Here is a 7,120-nt window from a genome sequence, read left to right on the forward strand (position 1 = left end):
ACAATGCCTGCCCCTGTCATGTATTCTTTAGTCATTTACCAAGTTTACTGTTTATTACCTGTTCTTTCTACAGTAATGTAAATTCTATGAAGGTGGAGATTTTTGCCACTTTTGTTCATTGATGTGTTACAGATGTCCCAAACACTACCTGGCACATGATAGGTGCACAATAAATATTGGTAAAATGAATGTTTAAGTATTGTGCATTTTTGAATATTCTAGAGAATTCTATACTTAATCTAAACCTTTGATTGAATCAGTCATGATTTTCTTAGAATACATCCTTAGAAGTAGAATTACTGAGTCAAAGAAAAAAAATTTAAGGTTTTGTGACATATATCGTTAAATAGCTTTCTAGAAAAGATCTGATTTTTCATAAAAGTTCTGTAGCTGTGGGGAGCAACTTGGACTAAGCTAAGTTACTGGAATTAAGACTTATTCTATGCATCTGCTCTCCCACAATATGGTGCTGGGAGAGGAGGAAACAGCTTCTACACAGCTGCCTCCAGTTCAACCAATAAACAGCAGGACCTGCTCCTGATTGCAGGAGAGCAGCGTACTCGGCGTGTGGGTAGCAGAGTTGGGATTGGTGGAAGAGGACTATAAAGGAGGAGAGAGACAACATGCACCAGGAACATCTATCTGAAGGAACACCTGTGCAGCCCCCGAGAGAGCCGGCCGGCGGTGTGCCACTCCCCCGTGGAAGTGGGGAAAGTGGCAGGGGGGCCCGCCCCTCCACGGAGGTGGAGGGACGGCAGCCAACCCGGGAAGAACCAGCAGCAAACCCGGGAAGGGCCGAGCAGACGAAAGAACAGCGCAGGGTCCTGTGTTGTTCCTCCATGAAGAGGGGGAGCGACAGTAGCAGCACAATAAAACTGTGTCTACCTCATTGTGCTAACATATGCAGTGAATATTTTTCTAAAAGTATCTTCACCAATTTTATTGATGAAAAGTGCTACTTATTTAGAAATTTTAAAATTAAAAATTTTAAATTACTTGATTACTAGAAAATTTGAAGATTATAAAGTCAGTTTATTGGTATCTTTTTGGGATCACCAAGTCATATTTGTTATTGATTCTTCTATTGTGAATGTTAGAATTTATTTTCATTTTCTTATTAGGAATAATTTATGCACAAAAGGCACCATATTTAGACAACTAAACAGTGATGAGCCTACCACTCAGTTCAATATATGGGACATCATTGATATTTTCTGAACCCTACTGTGTGCCTCCCAAACCCATCTTCATGTTGTTTTTTCACGTGTCCCTCAGTGATAGGGTCTAGTTTTGCCTCTTTTGAAAACAGAGTCGTACAGTTTTCGGTCTTCTACACTTCAACATTGTGTTTTCAAAGTCATCAGTGTTTGATTTCTATGGCAGTACTTCCTTTGTTTTTCCTGTTGCATGCTATCATCTTTTGTGTATATACCACCATCTATTTATTCAGTGTCCTACTGATGGACTGTTGTTATTACAAACAACAATGCTAAAACATCTTGCTCATGACTCCTGGGGCACTATACACAAAATCTTCAGAGGGTATGGGCCTAGGAATAGAATTGCTGGGTCAAAGGTAATGAATATTGCTCAGCTTCACAAGATGACATGGGACTCTCTTCATATCAGTTGTATCAGCTTACATTCCCATTAGCAGTGGTGGATGTTATTGCTTCCCATTTTTTCTAACTTTTGGTACTGTGCTAGAGCGGTTGAAAATGAAATCCTATTACGGTTTGAATTTGAACGTACCTGATTACTAACTAATCATATTGAATGTCTGCTATGGTTTGAGCATGATTTGGCTTCTGAACTGTGGCAAGACTTTAACCTCCAAAGTCATATATTAATGATATAAAAGCAGTAGAGAATTAATTCAGTTATGATGTTTATGAGTAGGGCCCACTAGTGGGCCCTTAGGTCATCAGGGGAATGCTTTTGGAAATTAATTCTCATAAGAGGGTTGGTTATAGAAGCTAAGTGTTGGACCCAGCCTCTCTCTGCTTCCTGGCTTGCTATATGATCCTTCTTCCACACTGCCATCTGCCTCCCTCACCAGATGTCAAACTAATGAGCCAATCATGGATTTGAAGTCCAAATATATGAGCTAAATAATCCTTTATAAAGTTGGTCGTCTTGGGTATTTTGTTGTGGCAACAACTAACTGACTGATGTAATGTCCTTTTGGATACTTAATGGCTGTTGGTATTTCCTCTTTATTTCTAAAGAGTAATAACCAGAATTGCCCAGTCATTTACTAGATGCTAGTTTCTGTGTACCAGCCCTGCACATTACATGTTATCCTCACATCAACCTTTAGATGTAGATGCCGTTATATTCTGGAATTACAAAGACATTATTATCAAAATAATAATCAAAAGCTGTATTTCCATAAATGATGCCTTCACATCTTTGTAACATGTGACTTGAGCCCTATCACTGATCTGTAATCCTGTTAGACTGACATTTGACAGTAGCTATATAATTTCTAAAGCCTGTCCTAAGGCCTTTGAGAGATCCCTCTTCCCCTCTCCTCAATTACTAATAGGTGAAATAAAAATTTCGAAATTTTGTCTCCAATGCCATTTCCTTGTTATTTAGCAGAAAGAACAAGGCCATTGGAACACATGACTAAGAAATCATTTAATGTGTGGAACACTAATTGGAGCAAGGAACAAACCTCATGTCAGGGGGTTTGTCTCCTGAAGGAACTCAATATTATTTGTCCAATAAATTAATTCCCAAAAGGGAGATAGCTGGTAGTTGTATGAGTCTGGGATTTTAGAAAAAGGGAATGTCATCATTGGTTCTTTTGAATAGATCAATTTGCATTTATTTTGAGTCTGCTTTATACAATACCTCAAGGCACAGATACATGAGAGAACAAGAAGATATCATGCCCATCCCCATTCTGCTTCCTGTTTATTTAGTGATCCACAGCAAACACTGGACTTCAGTTTCTCCTAAGAATTACCTAACCCCATTCACAGTGATGTTGTGACTCAAAATTTTCATCGTGTCTTTGAGAAGTGTAGAATGGTGTTTTGGTACTGGACACTCATCAGCAGAAAGACACCTTATGAATTCTCCTAACACTCCAGGTTGCTAGGAATCTCAATAATGCACATTTGTGGTGTGTTGCCCTCAGACTGGAAAACATGTAAAATGTTGGTGGACATTCGGCAAAGCCAGAGAACTACAGTTTGATTCAATCTCAACCTGATGGTCTCTTTCAAAGGTTGTGTTTCTTCTTCCAAAGGCACAACCTGCAGTAATGTCCTTTGTAGATTTTTAGCCAGTTATATCAAAGCAAGTTGTCATGGAATAAGCTATATTCACACCATCGTTTCGAGAGGGCTCCTTTGTGGAGTCAGGATGGCTGTAGCCTTGTGGTTTACCTTTTTGTTTCTTCTTCCTAAAGTAGCTTATGTTTGAGTATCAGATATAAATTCTGAGCAAATAGTCATCTTTACAGAACAGAAAAAAAAATCACAGATGCACTTTTTTAGTTTTGGGTGTTTCCTTTCAGTGAGGCAGAACTAATTTGGACTTTGGAGACAATAGTTGTTTGGAGTTTCTGGAGAGTCTCCTGTAGCCCTTCATTCAATTAAGCTTTCTTGGGAGGGGAGGAACTTCTTTTCTGCCACAAGGCTTAAGATCCCAGCTCAATCAGGTTTCTGTGTCTCTGTCTTCTAATAAAGAACAGCAGCTATAAGTTGGAATAATCCAAGATGATTTTTTTGTTAAAATATATTTGGAAAAACATTTTCCTTGTGAACTATAAACTTACAGCTAGAAATTATTTCTTAAGCAGGAACTGAGTTCAAAGAATTTGATTGGAAAGAAACATAAAGCTAATAAAAATTGGTCCCTTAGTTTGTCCTCTACCTTCTTTCCTAATTTTGTGTTTGCAATATTATTTCAGAAGAAATCCACATAATGGTCACTGACTAGTCTGGTTTGATGGCTCTTGATGAGTTCTTACATTCTCAAGGCCTGGTTTCCTTTAGTTGCCAGCAAGGGTAAAGTTGACGGGGAGAAAGGCAAGTGAAAAGCTTACCAGAAGAGGAAGATGACTTGCATTTCATCTAAACCTCCTCATTCTGGTTGCGAATCCCTTATCCAAAATAACTGGGACCAGAAGTGTTTCAGATTTTACTCCTGTATTTTGTAATATTTGCATATACTTAATGAGATATTTTGGGAATGGGACCTATGTCTGGACATGCAATTAATTCTATTTCTATACATCTTATACACATAGCCTGAAGGTAATTTTATACAATACTTTTAGTGTATCTGAGTTTTGACCATGACCTATCACATGAAGTCAGGTGTGGAATTTTCCACTTGTGATGTCACATGGACATTCAAAACATTGTGGATTTTGGAGCATTTCAGATTTTGATTTTTCAGATTAGGGTTGCTCAACCTGGACCTGGACCTGGACATAAATAAAAACTTATTCTTGGACAGGACCAGTTTCATAGGTGTGTGAACTATACAGTCGTACATGGTGCTGTGTTAAAGAGGACCCCATGACTGGTAAAATAATACTGTGTTGTCAACATCATGAGATTCTTAGTATTTTTTGAACAAGGTGCCTCACATTTTCATTTTGTTCTGGGCATCTCAGGTTATATACATGGCCTGTTCTTCTTCTGCATTATGGCGGCTCAGGACTCTCTGCTTTTGTTTTCCTCTTCTCTTCCAGCCACAGCTCCAGAACCCGCCTCAGGACCATGCCCAATATTGGATTGTCCATTGTCTTGTCCACTGAAACAGGGAGCTAATTACTTACCTGGCATTGAGGCAACCCTCAATGATCCCCGTGTGGATTTTGCAGCCTTGTGGTCTTCTGAGTAGCTTTTCTTGTCATCCCATGGACCTTGAGTTGATTTGGATTTCCAAGAAATGCCAGATAATTTCAAGAGTGTATAAATTGAATATTTTAAGAAGGCAAATCTGTTGCCCAGGAAAAATCTTGCAACACCAAAGCTTAACAGAAGTTATTTTTCATTGATAGTTTTTATATTCTTATCAACAAGAAACCACTAAGGTGCAAAAATCAATTTCCATTTGGAGTTTACATTAGAATTTTCAGGAATCGTACTGAACACCTGAATACTATGTTTTATGATGTCAGTTTCCTGTATTTGGTTTCTATGTTTTTATGTGAGCCATATGGAGGACATTTATTCAGTGTGCTTATTGAATTTTTAGATTTGCACCACTTGCATAAATTGCCTAAGAATTGAGACAAAACTCCTGTCTTTGGATTGACATTTGTTTTCTCTCCTTTTCTTTCATTTTTATTGCCTTAGGAAATTATTTTGAAATGGCAATATTTTTCCTTTGCCCAGTTTAAAAATGCTGACCTCACTCTATCTCTTTCCCCTCTTCAACTTTGGCAGCAAATCTTTGGTTGATCTATACTTTATTGTGAACATTTGTACCTTCTGGGAGAATATGAAAAGAAATAGTTCTATTTGTTATTACTTGGTCCATATGACTGAGAGCATTGTGCATCACACCACACTCTGACTTCTTGATGATGTCCCAAGGGAGAAATTTCTCCGCTCTCAATTAGCAATGGCTTACAGGCTGGCTCATCTGGGGCTATGCCTAGCACATCCAGCCAATATGTCATAAGGATCACTGGATGAGGAATGAGATGGGGGAAAAATCTAGTTACCATAACTCCTTTTAGAAGGAATTCTGTATACAGTTGACAGGAATACTTTGAGAATACATTTGGGGTAGTAATAATTTCAAGGAACATGCTCAAGTAACAATATGCACAGTAAAATCGGCTTGAAAGGACCTAATTGGAGCACTTTGATTTGCCGAATGGGACATAGAGTCTCAAGAACAGTGACGGATGGCCTGGATAGTGGAGGAGATGCTGAGCCCTGTCATCAACACTGCTTACTATCTCTTCTACATACAGTTCTGCTATGAACAAATGTGGAAGATATATTTTAAAGATTATCAGTCCAAAGAGATGTCAGAACAGTCACTTTCCACAGACGTTAGACATTTCTCTCTCTTTCAAATTTATTTGACAGGTAGAGTTATAGACAGTGAGAGAGAGAGAGAGAGAGAGAGGCAGAGAGAAAGGTCTTCCTTCCGCTGGTTCACTCCCCAAATGGCCGCCATGGCTGGCGCTGCACCGATCCAAGCCAGGTGCTTCCTCCAGGTCTCTCATGTGGGTGCAGGGGCCCAAGCACTTGGGCCATCCTCCACTGCCTTTCCGGGCCACAGCAGAGAGCTGTACTGGAAGAGGAGCTACCAGGACTAGAACCCGGTGTCCATATAGGATGCCAATGCTGCAGGCAGAGGATCAACCAAGTGAGCCATGGCGCTGGCCCCTAGATGTTTGTCTCTTGATGCAGAGGTTTAACTCTCCCACACAACTAGTTTTTTTTTTTTTTTTAAGATTTATTTATTTTACTTGAAAGGTGGAGTTACAGAGAGAGAGAGAGAGGGAGAGAGAGAGAGAGAGAGAGAGAAATATATCTTCTATCCGCTGGTTTACTCTCCAAATGGCTGCAATGACTGGAGCCGAGCCATTCTAAAGCCAGGAGCCTAGAGCTTCTTCTGGGTCTCCCAGGTGGGAGCAGGGACCCAAGCACTTGGGCCATCTTCTACTGCTTACCCAGGCACATTAGCAGGGAGCTGGATCAGAAGTGGAAGAGCCAGGATTCAAACTCGTGCCCGTGTGGGATGCTAGTGCTGTAGGCAGCAGCTTAACCTGCCATGCCATAGTGCCGACCCCCAACTACTTTTTGTGTTTATAATCTTTGGGGCTCACACCCAGCAGGTGTGGCTAGAGCAGAGGTCCAAGATAAATGTATGGTCCACCCCTTACAACTATGCTGGAGTTTCTATGTGCTTTTTGTCCTAACCTCACTCCTCAGTCTGTTTTATCGTTTAACCTTTACAAGGACACTTCATCGAGAAGTTGGTAGAAAAAAATGAATTATAAGCAAAAAATTTGTTTTGGTGCAAAAAGTATTTGAAACACATGCATGGTTTTTTGTATTATGCATTTTTCCATAGACATTTTGAAGATTTCTTGGATTTTCTTTTTCTTCATTTTTTTGTACTTGTTTTATCT

This window comes from Oryctolagus cuniculus, chromosome 11, assembly GCF_964237555.1.
Source record: "Oryctolagus cuniculus chromosome 11, mOryCun1.1, whole genome shotgun sequence".
Lineage (NCBI taxonomy): Eukaryota > Metazoa > Chordata > Mammalia > Lagomorpha > Leporidae > Oryctolagus > Oryctolagus cuniculus.